Here is a 16,171-nt window from a genome sequence, read left to right as displayed (position 1 = left end):
GTTTTGGGGTATGTGGACATTATGTTTGCGTTGTGAGACAGAATTCCTGGCCAGAACTTACCCTGCAAAATTCTTAGCACTGCTAGTAAACACATGTAAAAGGGAAAGAAATTATCCAAAGTTTCAGAACTAACAGTTCCTTCCTTGGGAAGGAAAGAGGAATAGATGTGTAAGGTTAAAAGGGAAGGGCAGGTTCTCAGATCACAAGATGAAAAGCACCAACTTGTAGTGAGGATGAGGACAGACAAAGATGAAGGGAGAGGTATTGGAGGGAATGGGAGATCAAAGATAGTACATTGGTAGCGCTACAGGATGAAAAGTATTTAAACCGACAAACTCTGGGAGGTTGTAGGAGACATCAAAAGAAATATTTTTCCCTAATGTCATTTTTTCCTTTGAGGATTATTTAAACCGCTGGAGGCTCTATTACACTCTTCATTTGTTAGAGGGCATATTACACTCTTCAGTTGTAGGCAAACTGCTGTCCACCAGTGTAGTAGTGCATTGTCTCTGTTTACTAATGAAGCGATACACCTGGAGTGAGTACACTGATATGATTTGTGCATACTACATAGTGCGCCACAACGGATGAGCTGCACAGTGCGTTTATCAACAAAAATATCCTAATTGCCGTATCCCACATCATATGACCTTTGCTACTGTGTACCAACGTCTGCGTGAGACCAGGTCATTTAGCAGATTACCTGGACAGGGGCGCCATCACACGGTAAGATTGCTGCAATTTGAGGAAGCTGTCTTGCAGCATGTGGAGCGGATCCTTCAGTCAGCACTCGTGCAATTGTACGTAACATGGGGACGAATCAGATGAATGTACGAACAGTCCTTCAAGAGCAATTGTTACGTCCATTTTGTTTACAGCGTGTCCACAACCTGGAACCAGTTGATTCTCCACCCAGAGCACAGTCTTCACAGTGGTACCTGGAACAGTGAAATGCATCCTACATTTCCACTATTACAATTTTCTCACCAGAGCATTGCCAGAATTGCTGGAAGATGTCCCGCTCTCTACATCATGACGGGCCGCCGGCACATTTCAGTTGTTGTGTGCGTTGATTCCCAGAAACGTGGATTGGCAGAGGTGGTCCTGTACCATGACCTGTTCGATCCCCAGATGTGTCCCCTCTGGACTTTTTTGTATGGGGAGAGATGCGCAACCTTGTTTACGCAACTCCTGTTGCATCAGAAGAGGATCTGGTTGCCCGGATAGTAGCAGTAGCAGGAATAATTCAGGATACTCTGGGGTTTTTGCCCGTGTCAGATAGTACATGATCCGACGGTGTAACCTTTTTTTTTCATGTCAGTGTAGGAATTTTTGAAAATCTACTGTAATTGAAATTGGGTTGTGTTAATGTGTTGTCTCTTGGTCATAAAAAATTGGAAAAGTGTTTGTTGGTTTAATTCATTTGCCGCCAGAGAAATCTTCCTCTACCAGTTTAAATACTCATCATAGGAAAAAATATTAGGGAAAAATATTTGTCTTCATGCGCCCTACAACCTCCCAGAGTTTGTCGGTTTAAATACTTTTCACCCTGTATATCAGCTTCAGTCCAGAGATGCTGAGGGCAGAGCAAGAAGTAAACATGGATTAAGGTGAAGATAAATGAGTTGAATAGTGCTATTAAAAACTAGAAGGAAAAGAAGGTGGAGGGAAAATGTTGGATGGGGAGGGGAAAAGAACAAAGATAAAAAAATCAATAAAGGAAAAGAATAAACAAGACATAATGAATAAAAACAGAATGATTAATAATGATAATAATAATAATAATAGTAATAGTAAGGGATTGTAAATTAATAAGGCTTAGTCCAGATGGTGTCTGAATGTGGGGTTATGTTGGAGGGCAAATTCCCATCTCTTGACTTCAGGGAAACTGCTGGCAATGAACAAAAATATGGAAACATAAAAAACAAACATTCTACCATGCCTAACACTGTGTAGAAATACCATTGCCATTCAAAACAGTTCCATTCATCTGAGAATGGATAAATACAGGTCCTGTCTAGTTTTCAGGGGAAACTTGTGTCATTCTTCCTGCAAAATAGTGGCAAGTTCAGATAACTTTGATGGAGATGAATAGCGATCATACACCTGTCTCTCCAAAGTAGACCACAAAAGCTCAATAGTATTGAGATTTCATTTTGGTGGTCAGAGATTTGGCAGTTTGTCCCTGTCCTCACAGAACCAGCCCTGGATGATGTGAGCTCAGTCATCTTGGAACACTGCATCCCCGATGGGGAATAAATATTGTACCGTGGTGTGGACCTGGACAGCCAAAATGGTCACATAATAGTTGGCAGCAATTTAACCTTTTAGAGCACCCAAGGGGCCCTTTGAATACAACTCTCTGGCTGCTCAAGTTATCACCAAACCCCAGTCATATTTCACTGTTGGGAGGTAAACTCGGCCAGAAGTTGTAAATAGTGAGCAACAAGACTCATCCAATGTAATGAATTCCATTGCCCCATAGTCTAGGTTTTATGGTTTCGGCACTATATTTTCATGTTACGGGCATTTGTGTCACTGATGAGTGGTTTTGAAATGCCAACTTGGGATGCAGTTCCCTGCAAATAGATATCCATACGTGGTTTGGTGCTGACAGGGCTCACAAGTGACTTTTGCAGCTTATTTTTTGTCACAGTTGTTTTCAGTGGTTGTTTCTTATGATCACTCAACTGCACTGTGTCTTAATAGATGATGTTTTTCACTTTCCCTGTGTGGAATATAAATCTTTCATATGGCTTCTTTTGAAATGCCAAATACTTTGGCTACATTGGTTACAGAAGCACCCACCATACAAGCACCCATGATTTGCCAAATGTGAATTCATTTAGCTCTAATGTGATACACTTGCAATTACACAGATGACTGTTGTGACCACGGCCGACACGTAAAATGTATTGAGGACACTGCACAGGTGCTGTCTGTAATCAAATACCACACCACCACCTTCATACTCGGCTAGCACATGACATGCCCAGTTCATATGCTCAGTCTGTTAGTCTGTTTAGTGGGGATCATTCTTATATAAAATGTTGTGCAGCAGGCACATATTAGTTGGTAAACAACATGTGCAATTTTGCAAACTGCTCTGCCTTCGATGTGACAAAAGCAGCTAAAAGTTGACATGCGTGACATAATTGGAGCATTAATAGAGAAGCTACATTTGTGTGAAAGGGAAATGAGCAACTTATGTTTAATGTTCTACATTTGTATGATTACTTTTAAATTATTTAACTATACCAGTTTCATTCATCAAGTCTTTTGAAACATGAATCCAAGAGCTCAACATTATGGAAATTCTTTTGCACTCTTTTTTTGGGTTTACCACCATAAGACCAGTTAGGAGCGGTAGATTTGTAAAATTCAACTTTGTTGAAAGACATATGCAACAATACCATGAATCCTTCATTAGATCGAAAAATGTTTCCTAAGCAAATAAAAAAAGTGGCACATTTCGTATGCATGTTTGGGTGTACATACTGTTGTGGACAGTTTTTCTCTGACACAGAAAGAATAAAAAGCAATGTAAAATCTTTTCTTGAGGACCTGACAATGAAGAGTATCCTCTGCCATTATGCTTAAAAGAAAATCTTAAATGTCAGAAACCCAATAAACATGTTACATACTTTTGTAGACAGTCTACACACACCAAGAGATATATACCAGATGCTCCTCAGAAATAGAGTAAGTTATCTTAAGTCTGTATACCAAAGAAGGTGGTGCAGTGGTTGCCACGCTGGACTTGCAGTTGAGAGGATGACAGTTCAAATCTGCATCCATCCGTCCATCCATCCAGATTTAGATTTTCCATGCTTTTCCTAAATTACTCCAGGAAAATGCCAGTATGGTTCCTTTGAAAGGGCACGGGCATTTTCTTCCTGTAAAATGAGACCATTGTCAATTGTCTGAATAAACTGTCCTGTCAACTATTACGTTGGCACAGCAGCAATGGGTGACAGCTTAGAAATTGCCACTTTGAGGGTCCATTTGATTCCCCACTGCAAGAGACATTCAATACTGTTCTGCACTGTCATTTAGTGGAAAGAATATGAGCTTGCTGAATATCAAACCAAAACTTGTGGTAGGTTCCTTTTAGGAACCCCAAACTCGGATCATGAGTCAGTGGCCGAACAGTTCAAAGAAAACATAAGTCTCATTTCGAATAGGTACCTCACTCATACAATTATAGTTGGTGGTGACTTGAATCTGTCCTCAGTATGTTCATGGAAGTACATGTTTAAAGTCAATGGTAGGCATAAAACATTTTCTAAAATCGTACCGAGTGCATTCTCAGAAAATTATTTTGAACAATTAATTAAGAAATTCACCCAAAGTGTAAATGGTTGCAAAAACATAATTGACATCTTAGCAACAAACAATCCTGAGCAAATAGGAAGCATCATGACGCATAGAGGGATTAGTGACAAACAAGGTGGTTGTGGTGAGACTTTAACATCCAAATCCACCAAAAACAAACACAAAATACACTTAAAAAGCCTTCCTAAGAGACAGTCTCTACTGCTTCCAATCTGACTATGTAAACATAGACCAGATGTGGTTTAAATTCAAAGAAATATATTCATTGCAGTTGACAGATATATCCCAAATAAATTATAAGAGATGGTACTGATCCCCCACATACACAAAACAAGTTAGAATACTGTTGTATAAGCAGTGGAAAGGCATGCCAAATTTAAAAGAACACCCCCACCCCCTCCCCAAGATCAGTAAAGTGTTACAGAAACTCAAAATTTAGTGCAAACTTCAGTGTGAGATGCTTTTTAACAATTTCCACAACAAAACTCTTGTCTCAAAATCCTTAGAAAATCCAAAGAGACTCTGGTCATACGTAAAGTACATCAGCAGCAAGATTTAATCAATACCTTCACTGCGCGATAACAATGGCAATGTTACTGATGACAGTCTCACTAAAGCAGAGTAACTAAACATTGTTTTCCAAAAATTCGTTCACCAAAGACGACGAAGTAAATATTCCACAATTCATATCGAGGTCAACTGCCAAAGTGAGTAACTTAGAAGTAAATATCCTTCTTGCAGCAAAGCAGTTTAAATCACTTAATAATGGCGAGGCCCTCTGATCCAGCTTCTGTACCAGAGTATGCTGATACGATTGCTCACTTGTTGAAAGATCCTCACCTAAGGCTGGAAAGTTGTGCAAGTCTCACCAGTACCCAAGAAAGAAATAGGAGTAATATGCTAAATTACAGACACATATCACTAATGTCGATTTGCAGTAGGATTTTGGGACATATACTGTGTTCTAATGTTGTGAGTTATCATGAAGAAAATGATTATTAACAAACAGCCAACATGGATTAAGAAAATATCATTCTTGTGAAACACAACTAGCTCTTTATTCTCTCAAAGTAATGAATGCTATCAAGAGAGGATGTCAAATTGATTCCTTACTTTTAGATTTCTCGAAGGTTTTTGATACCATTCCTCAAAAGCAACTACTGATCAGATTGCGTACTATGGAGTACTGTCTCAGTTGTATGACTGGATTCATGACTTCCGGTTAGAAAGGTCATGGTGTAGTAACTGACAGAAATTCATTGAGTAGAACAGAAGTAGTATCTACCATTCCCCAAGGAAGTGTTATTGGCCATCAGCTGATCCACATCAACAATGTAGGAGACAGTCTGAGTAGCCCACATTGATAGTTTGCAGATGATGCTTCATTTGCCATCTTGTAAAGTCAAAGATTTCTTTATGATGAAAAAAGAGGCACTTTATTCTAAATAATGAAAAGTATGAGGTCATCTACATGAGCACTGAAATGGATCTATTAAGTTTTGCTAACTCAATAAACGACACAAATTTAAAGGCTGTCAATTTAACATTACAGTTACAAATAACTTAAATTGGAATGCTCATATAGATATTGTTGAGGGGAAAGCAAACCAAAGACTGTGTTTTATTGATGGAACATCTTACTCCTTGTAGAGATATGCTGACTCAGTTTTTCAGGATAGCAGATGGGAAGTTGTGGTACAGAAAATGGCCCAGAGATCACTAGTTGTGTGTGTGTGTGTGTGTGTGTGTGTGTGTGTGTGTGTGTGTTATGAAACAACGTGTATATAATGTGTGCAGTGACTGATAGTGAGATATGAGAGAACAATGTGGCATTACATTACTTAATAAGTTATTTATATAAAAAAAAAAAAAATTGTGTACCCAGGAGTAAATCTAATGATTGTCTCTAACTGGAAGTTTGTAAGTGTATGTGTATACGAATTAGCTTATTTTAAATTGTTCTAAACTTGTATATACTTTGACATGTCCTATATCATTGTAAAAAGAGATCTACAGATGAATAAAGCTGCTGCTACTACTACTACTACTAACCTTTAGAAAATGCAATAGGTTTACTAAAGAGACTGCTTATACTACGGTTATCCAACCTTTTCCGGAGTATTGTTGTGCAGTGTGGAATCCACATCAGTTAAGATTGACGGAGGACATCGAAAAAGTGCAATGAAGAATATCGAGTTTTCCGTTACTGCGAAGTAGGGGAGAGAGTGCCACGCCTATGATACACAAATTGGCTTGTCAATCATTAAAACAAAGCCTTTTTTGTTACGACAGGATCTTCTCATGAAATTTCAGTTACCAACTTTCTCCTCAGAGTGTGAAAATATTTTGTTGGCAGCCACCTGCATAGGGAGCTATGATCATTGTAATAAAATAAAATAAAATAAATCAGCTCTTGTACAAAAAGATTTGTGTTCCTCTTTCTGTACACTGTTCAAGAGAGGAATGGTGAGAAATAACTTGAAGGTGGTTTGATGAACCCTCTGTCAAGCACTTAACTGTGAATTGCGGACTAAGCGTGTAGGTGTAGAGGAGACTTTACTGCCTGTAGAACTCAACATTTCATTCTTAGTGGATCAAAATTAACAAATTTAAAAATAATTTTGTCAGTATCCCAAGGGAATGTTAGAGGGCTGTTACTTTTTTTACAACATATATCAGTGATGATGTAGTTAATACTGGACATCAGTGGAATGTTCATAAGTGATGCTGCTGTGTATAGGAAAATTACTATGCTAGAAGACTGTAGCCAAAGGCAGAAAGACCTTTAGTGGATCAGCAGTTGATGCAGAGGGTGGTAGGTGACCCTGAAGGTAATTAAATGTAACAGAAACAGGGACCCATGTAAATAGCTGAGCATTTTAAACTGTTACTTCTGGGATATAGGAAGGTGGGCTCGCCCTCAGTCAAGTCTACCTCTCAGATTAATGACGAGGGCTTGTCAACTGGTCAGTTTGGATGCAGTTTTTTTGGGAATTTCCCACATCCAACTAGATGAATACCCAACTGGTCCTCATGTTCCACATCAGATACAGGCTACACAAATATTTAGAAAATGTTCTCTAACTTGAACATGACATTACTCTAGACACAGAGGTGTGGCACACACATTCCCTCCCAAGGGGAGTGGTCGTTTTGGGCAGGGAATCTGGCCACCAGTTATCCCTGACATTGCCAAAAACAGTATAACAATGCCACTCCTGTAAGTAGCGAGAAAGGGATAAGAAGAAGAGAACATTGCATGTAATTCGGTAAAGTGATCCATTACTGTCAGATTTGATGACACTATTGCAGATAAATCATTAAAAACAATAACCACCATAAAGTACGTAGTAATAACTGTCCGGAGTAACCTAAAGTGGAATGTGACAGAACCTTAGGAAATGTAATTTAATTACAAAAGATATGGCTTACAAAACACTAGTTTGACTGATTCTTGACCACTGTTCATCAGTTTCATCAGTCTTGGAGCCTCAGCAACTAATAATAGAAGAGACAAAGACCATCCAATGAAGAGTTGCATGGTTCATCATGTGATTATTTGAAGAGGTTGGTGGAAGAAAGTGTTAACAAACAGAAACGTATTTCATGCTAATGAATGTTATACAGGGTGATTTAAAAAAAAATTACAAACTAATGTGTGCATCGTCCATACAACAAGGATAAGTAATCATATGGAAACTGGGTGTCGCAATAGCCACAAGAGGGCACTACGGTCACAAGATGACATTGCTATACAAATACATGAGACCATCGGCACTCATGCTGTGGAAGTGTTGGGAGTAACATGGCTAGCTACACATACCGCAAAATGATGCATTTAATTTTTGGTGCGACCAACTTCAATGGATTAGAAGCCATGTGATTGTATCATGTGAAATATGCCAGATGCTGTGCTAAACATTGTTTGCTGCCCCACATCACTGATCATGCAAAACCAGCAGCTTTCATGTGCACAAGCTGGATGCTGGTCACCAATGAACAATATGGGCAGTTGCAGCAGAAGAGAGTGTTCTTGAAAGGGTACAGTGTATGCCATCAACAAAGCATATCCCACTCCACTGGTGTCCCCCAACTCTCTGTCTAGTGTATTGTACATGATGAAGGACTTCATTTCCAGTGCATCTGGGCATTGCAACCTGGGACTACAATAAGCATATGGGATTTCCCTAGAGAGGTTCCGCTGGACATGCTGAATGTGATTCTGTGCCTATTCCTCACTGCATTCAGAGTCCCTGTGCATTTGAGCTGACAATTGAGAGAACATCTGCAGGAAACCTTTCCCAGCCACTGCATTGGTTGCAGTGGGCTACTCGCTTGGCCACAACGATCACCCATTCTGTCCCCAGTCGATTTTTTCGTCTGGGGTTTTTTCAAGAGCCTTTTGTATGAAACGTGTTACATCACTGGAGGACCTAGTGGGCAGGACTGTTGCAGCAGCAGGATGTCTTAGAGCTACACCAGGTACCTTTGAGAGGGTGTGCCATTCAATGCGGCATCAATGTCAAGTGTGTCGCAATGCATCTGGACAAAATTTGAGCATCTCCTGTAGTGGGTGTCCATTTGTAACGTGTGATTAAATAGCTGCAATGCCACTTAATAACCCTGGATGGCCTTTGTGACCCCTGAGTCCTTTGTAATTACTGATCCTTATTGTATGTCTGGTGTACCATATTAGTTTATAAACTTTTTTTAAAAATCACCCTATATGTTTGGTTATATACAAAGAAAAGAACAGAAATGTAATACAACATAGGAACTTATATTGTACACAGTGTTCTCGAGCAGTAAATATAGAACTATTAGTTACAATTGTGTAGTGCATTTGAAAATACTGCAGATAAAGTGATCAGATTAATCCTTGCTAACTTGAGGATCAGCACTTCCTTCTGCCAGCCCCTTCATTTAGCAGGCATGAGAAAATTACAGGAATGCTCAATGGTCTACAGTGGCAGGTGGTACAAGAGACTTGCTGTACATCACAATGAGTTTTACTGCTGGAATCCTGAGAGCTTATGTCCCAAGAAAAGTCAGGCAACATTTTACTTCCTCCCACACATCTCTCACAAAGTGACCACAATGAGCAAATCAGAGAAATTAGGGCTAACACAGAAGCATAGCAAGTAAAAGAGAAAATGTGCTGACTCCTGGCACGTTAACATGGGTAGTATAGAACAGGTGGGTGCCCATGAACTGCGAGCAGCACTGTTGCTTGAGACTGAAGTTGATGTGTTTGTACCGTATTGGAGGATGTGTGTTGGTAGCATCTGTGCTTATTTTGTGAGATTGTTTGAAGTGTTATAAGTGAATGTTGCAGAGGTGAAGGCTGCGGTGAGAAAGTGGTGTTAACAGTTGTTGTGTTAACAGTTGTTGTTACTTGTACAGGGTGACATAGGAAAACGGGAACATTTCCACAATCCAATAAAACTAGAGGTGATGAAGGAAAGAAATTGCATTCGTAGTAATTGAAACCTTACAACTTTGTCATTTGCAAAACATTAATGGCATTTATCATTTTTTTAAAATTACATCCTTTAGATGGTGTCCTTCTGTACTATGAATACATTTATGAAATCTGCTGTTGAAATTACTCATTGACTGCTGCAACATCTTAGCTGGGATGCTGTGAATTGCATTCTGAATTCTCTGTTTCAACTCATCCAGGGTTCTTGGTCAAGTCATGTAGACTTAACTCTTGAGGTAGTCCCGCAAGAAAAAATCACAAATGGATAAATCTGGCGACGTAGGGGGGGGGGGGGGGGGGGGGTCAGGGAATGTTACCGAATTGTGATATCACACGGTTGCCAAACAATTCTTCCACATATGCCATTGATTGCCATGCATTGTGTGATGTCACTCCGTCCCGTTGAAACCAGGCTTCTTGAATGCTTGGAAAGTTGTTCAACATGGGTGTAATGAAAGTTCATAACATCTCCACGTAACGATCGGCATTGACAGTTATTGTGTTTCCCTGTTCATTTCCAAAAAAAATATGGTCAGATAATCCCATGTGATGAAACACCACACCATACTGTCACTTTACTCATGAAATCATTAGGATTTGTGTTTGCCCAGTAACGGTAATTCTTTTTATTCACGTAACCTATGAGATGAAAATGTACCTCCTCTGACATCCACAACTTGTTTAGAGATTCATCATCATCATTTTTTTATCATTTATTGGCAGAACCCTAATCGTAATCGATAATCGTTTTCCTTCAATTGTTGCACCATCTGTAGTTTGTACAGATGACATTTTAAATCAAGATGAAGAATTCTGCGAACACTCTCCTGGGACATTCCAACCACTGTTGCTTGCTTATGACTTGAATGCTGTGTGCTCCGTAAGATAGACTCACGTACAACATCAATGTTCGCTGGAGAATGCACACTTCTTGGTCGTCCTGTAGGTTTCTTCTTGAGGGCAGATCCAGTCTCTTCAGAGTTATTAATCCAATATTTTATTGCGTGTTTAGCAACCGTGTTTCGATGGAACAGCATCACGATGTCCTAAATTATAAAAACGCCGAAACTCTCTGTGCACTGCTGCCAAACTATCATTGTTTTTATAAAACATTTTTATGGCTATTGCTCACTGTTGTCCATTCCGCTGATCCATGATTACTGAAATGGCGGACTGTTTACTCGCTAACTGTCACGAATCCGCAGTGCTGCCACTTGCCCACTTGCCACTACTCATTTCAAACATTCCCATTGTTGTGTGTCACCCTGTATTTAAAGAAGGAGAAGAACAAAAGATGCCTACGTGTTTCATTCCAGCTTGCAGATCTAGCCACGGAGAAAGTAAGGGTAGACCTCCAAAAAACAAAGTAGAGTTTTCTAAATGGGTGAGAGCAGTGCTTTGGAAATCTAGAGATTTGACTGACAATTGTGCTGTGTGATTCACATTTTGGTGAGGAACTTAACACAAAAGCAGACTTGTTTGTCGTTGATGGTAAACAAGTTAAAATTCCAAGACAAAGGTGGTCTCTAAAACCAGGGACAGTTCCTCATTTATTTCCCAATTTACCAAAATATCTATCAAAAGTATCAACAACAGAAAACTGCTTGTAAAACACTTGCAAGGGAGAAGCTGTGACAAAGGAAATGTTGAATGAGAAGTTATGATGTTGCTCAGTGTTTCTTCTGTTAAGGAAAGTTTGTCGAATGAAATGGTATTGGACGCAGCAATAAATTCCTTAAAAATAACATTAAAGTGTAAGAAACTGGAAGCGATGCAATTACATAATAAACTAAGGACATTGATTGCTGAAATAAAGCTTCTGTGAAAGCAGCTCTCAGATGAAAAGTGTGAGACAGTTCAGTCAAATCTTTTAGATCATTCTAAACTCAGTAAGAAACAGAAAAATATAGTAGACTCTATGATAAAGAAATGCATGTTGAAAAACAATAAGGGAATGTGGTATGATGATGAGTTTCTTCTGGACAGCGTGCTCTTAAATATTAAGTCACCCAAAGTACACAGACATTGCTTGAAGCACGGATTGTTGTCACTCCCTTTCAAAACACATCTACGAAATTTAGTAAAGGGTCTCAAACACTCATACGGAATCAATATGCACACTGTGGAAGCAGTTAGGAATTGTTTTCAGGAAGAACAGAAAGAAAACAAATGCTTAGGTGTGCTGATTTTTTATTTAGTTAAGCTTCCAGAACAACTGCATTTCAAGAACTCTTCATTCAAAGTTGATGGTTTCGTCAATTGAGGGAAATATACTCCAGAAGACTAAGAACAAACTTGCAAATCATGCTCTAATGTTTATGTTTGTTCCTCTACTGGATCCAAACTGTTGCTGTGTATGCTAGTCGCAATGAAACTCCTGGTGACATAATCTCACAGATTTTGATGATTCAAATAATTATCTAGCTAGAGTAAGCCGGAACAAGTATGATTGCATTCACTTCTCATGGCAGTCACCTGAATAAAAATAAATATATAAATTTAATACCAGTCCAAGCATGACGTGGTCTTTTCTAAAATGTGTATGACTGTGAATGCAAGTAATCGGATAATGTTTTGAGAGAGCTGATTGTATTGTAAAATTACTGCAAAGTAAATTTCTTTCATTTTACTATAGTTATGTACAAGGAACAACAAATATTATACAGTTAAAGATTATAATATGTTACATTAAATATTCTGGGACATTAGAATGAATTGCATGTAATACTCAGTGCCAGGAGGTGAAACAGTAGGTTTTTTGAATGATTTCAGTTTGAAAAATGTTCTATGTAATTCAGTTTTTGGCATGATGTTATACAGCTTTGTATTGTGACCTTATAGCTTGTATTCGCCACTGTAAAAACTTTTATTTTCAGTTCCTGATCTATTTGCAGTTAGTGCATGTTAGCTAGATTAAATTTTGCATATATCGGTAACATGCAATACATTGTGTCCAGTTGTCGAAAAATGATTAAAATTTTTGCCCACTGGAGGGGCTAAAGTGATTAAGGAATATGGAACAGATTGATTAAAAGAAAATTCAAAAGGAAAATTGGCTAAATCGTGTGAATATGAAATGATTGTGAAAATGAAAAATGCAGTTTCCGACATTTGTCTGAAAAAATAGTTGTGTTAATCAACATATAACCTCTAATGAGCACCGATTTTTTTCTTGTAGAGCTGTTTTTTGTATGAAAAATGCCCTGCTGAATACAAGTTTATATTGTTGTAATTTTGAAAACAAAACAAGAAATTTACTCATATGGACTTATCAGGTTATAAAGAGTGATGTATCTACTGATGGGGAATAAAACTTTGAAATGCCTCTCACAGAAAATATAAAATAAATTTGGTTGTTTATTATAATTCATATTTCATACTCCAAAACCTGTAACCCACTTTTTCTTACATTATTTTTAATAGCAAGTGTTGTGATGCTGTTTATATTTTGTTTCACTTTAAATTTTGTCTTTATTACTTTTAGACTCAAGGCTACGTATGTTTGTTGACACAGAAGGTATATCATCATTGTAGTAGGGGAGACCATAGTTATACTCCATCTAAAACTTTGATGACATTGGGAAATACGAGTGTGCATATTGCATGTTTGTAGTAATCAGAACAAATCTTTATCTTATTAACAATGTTTCTTCTTCATAAATCCTGTAGTAAACATTAAGTCATTCAGCTATGCTTAAATCTGTTTTTTCAATAGACTTTGTTGTCATGTCAGTAAAACTTTCTTATGGTTAGTTACATGTTGCTATGTCAGTGTCTTCACCATTTTCTTTATCTCTACTTTTCAGTGTTCTCCTCCTCCTCCTCCTCCTCCTCCTTCTCCTCCTCCTCCTCCTCGGCTTCAAAGGAACTCAATGCTCCTGTGCCAGTCTCATGTGTTGCCCCCAAATTCTTCTATCTTGTGCTGCTTCCTACCAGTTATTTACACCCATCCCATTGCATATTGTTTTAATGTGATTTACCCTTGTACTCCTGTATCTCTTCCTTGATCTCTTATCATATGACTGCTCCACCAATAGTCTTGAAACCACTGGATCCTTTTTCATTTTCATGGCATGGCTTCCCCGTTAAAATCTTCAGGAATATACACTCCTGGAAATTGAAATAAGAACACCGTGAATTCATTGTCCCAGGAAGGGGAAACTTTATTGACACATTCCTGGGGTCAGATACATCACATGATCACACTGACAGAACCACAGGCACATAGACACAGGCAACAGAGCATGCACAATGTCGGCACCAGTACAGTGTATATCCACCTTTCGCAGCAATGCAGGCTGCTATTCTCCCATGGAGACGATCGTAGAGATGCTGGATGTAGTCCTGTGGAACGGCTTGCCATGCCATTTCCACCTGGCGCCTCAGTTGGACCAGCGTTCGTGCTGGATGTGCAGACCGCGTGAGACGACGCTTCATCCAGTCCCAAACATGCTCAATGGGGGACAGATCCGGAGATCTTGCTGGCCAGGGTAGTTGACTTACACCTTCTAGAGCACGTTGGGTGGCACGGGATACATGCGGACGTGCATTGTCCTGTTGGAACAGCAAGTTCCCTTGCTGGTCTAGGAATGGTAGAACGATGGGTTCGATGACGGTTTGGATGTACCGTGCACTATTCAGTGCCCCCTCGACGATCACCAGTGGTGTACGGCCAGTGTAGGAGATCGCTCCCCACACCATGATGCCGGGTGTTGGCCCTGTGTGCCTCGGTCGTATGCAGTCCTGATTGTGGCGCTCACCTGCACGGCGCCAAACACGCATACGACCATCATTGGCACCAAGGCAGAAGCGACTCTCATTGCTGAAGACGACACGTCTCCATTCATCCCTCCATTCACACCTGTCGCGACACCACTGGAGGCGGGCTGCACGATGTTGGGGCGTGAGCGGAAGATGGCCTAACGGTGTGCGGGACCGTAGCCCAGCTTCATGGAGACGGTTGCGAATGGTCCTCGCCGATACCCCAGGAGCAACAGTGTCCCTAATTTGCTGGGAAGTGGCGGTGCGGTCCCCTACGGCACTGCGTAGGATCCTACGGTCTTGGTGTGCATCCGTGCGTCGCTGCGGTCCAGTCCCAGGTCGATGGGCACGTGCACCTTCCGCCGACCACTGGCGACAACATCGATGTACTGTGGAGACCTCACGCCCCACGTGTTGAGCAATTCGGCGGTACGTCCACCCGGCCTCCCGCATGCCCACTATACGCCCTCGCTCAAAGTCCGTCAACTGCACATACGGTTCACGTCCACGCTGTCGCGGCATGCTGCCAGTGTTAAAGACTGCGATGGAGCTCCGTATGCCACGGCAAACTGGCTGACACTGACGGCGGTGGTGCACAAATGCTGCGCAGCTAGCGCCATTCGACGGCCAACACCGCGGTTCCTGGTGTGTCCGCTGTGCCGTGCGTGTGATCATTGCTTGTACAGCCCTCTCGCAGTGTCCGGAGCAAGTATGGTGGGTCTGACACACCGGTGTCAATGTGTTCTTTTTTCCATTTCCAGGAGTGTATTATATTGATTATTGTAGCTTGTTGTAATAGCATGTGGATTTCAGTGTTGTGTCTTCTCTTCCAGCTGTGCAATTCGTTATCATAGTATGGACCAAAGATGATGCTATAAACTTTGTTTATTTGTGATGTTTTTTATTGAGTTATGTTCCAAATCAGTTCAATTGGATATAGATCACAATGACAGAGAGGTGACTGTAGAATCAGAAAAGTCTTTCCTTTTAATACCCTGTTCACTGCTTGTGTAGGCCTAATTTTATTTGCTCCAGTAGTATCTAGTAGTTTGTGGTCTTGGTCGTATCTTTTGTCACTATGATACTGTTTCCTCTAAGCCAGGAATTGAGTTTTCCTTGTGGGAAACAAAAGTCAAAACTTTATTTTCATGAAAAGCGCAACACAGAGCACTTTGAAGTACAACATTTTGGGAGATTTGGAATGGGTTGTTCCTGCAACCACTTAATGTAATTTATACCTTTTCTTTTTTTTCATCAGCTTTCAGTAACTGTAAAAGTAACATGATTTTGTTTCTCTTCTTTACAGAACTTAAGAACAATATGTATGATATTTCTAATCTGAGGTGGTATCATTTTTATCAAAATGAAAATTCACTCTAGAAAACTAAAATATGTATGAGACAGATTTGCTGCTCAGTACTTACCTTCAAGATGAAATATTTGGTACTGCTGATAGACATATACAAAAGTGAAGACTGGCACTATTAGTTCCTTCTTTAGGCAGGAGAGATAGATAGATTGCGGAAGGTTAAAATAATTGTCATACCCCAGAATGCTAGAGAGCTCACCTGTTGAGATGACAAGGTGGGTCT

At 39.9% G+C, this 16,171-nt stretch overlaps 1 protein-coding gene across 1 annotated transcript in view; it reads left to right on the top strand.

The window, feature by feature from the left end:
• The window catches only part of LOC126101561 (cap-specific mRNA (nucleoside-2'-O-)-methyltransferase 1), a 275,895-nt gene that overhangs the window by 55,804 nt on the left and 203,920 nt on the right, over window positions 1-16,171 (top strand). The gene's annotated exons all lie outside the window — the stretch shown is intronic.

This window comes from Schistocerca cancellata, chromosome 9 (assembly GCF_023864275.1).
Source record: "Schistocerca cancellata isolate TAMUIC-IGC-003103 chromosome 9, iqSchCanc2.1, whole genome shotgun sequence".
Taxonomy (NCBI): domain Eukaryota; kingdom Metazoa; phylum Arthropoda; class Insecta; order Orthoptera; family Acrididae; genus Schistocerca; species Schistocerca cancellata.
The sequence above is the reverse complement of the archived record's forward strand: the minus strand, read 5'-3'. Positions and strand labels throughout refer to the sequence as shown.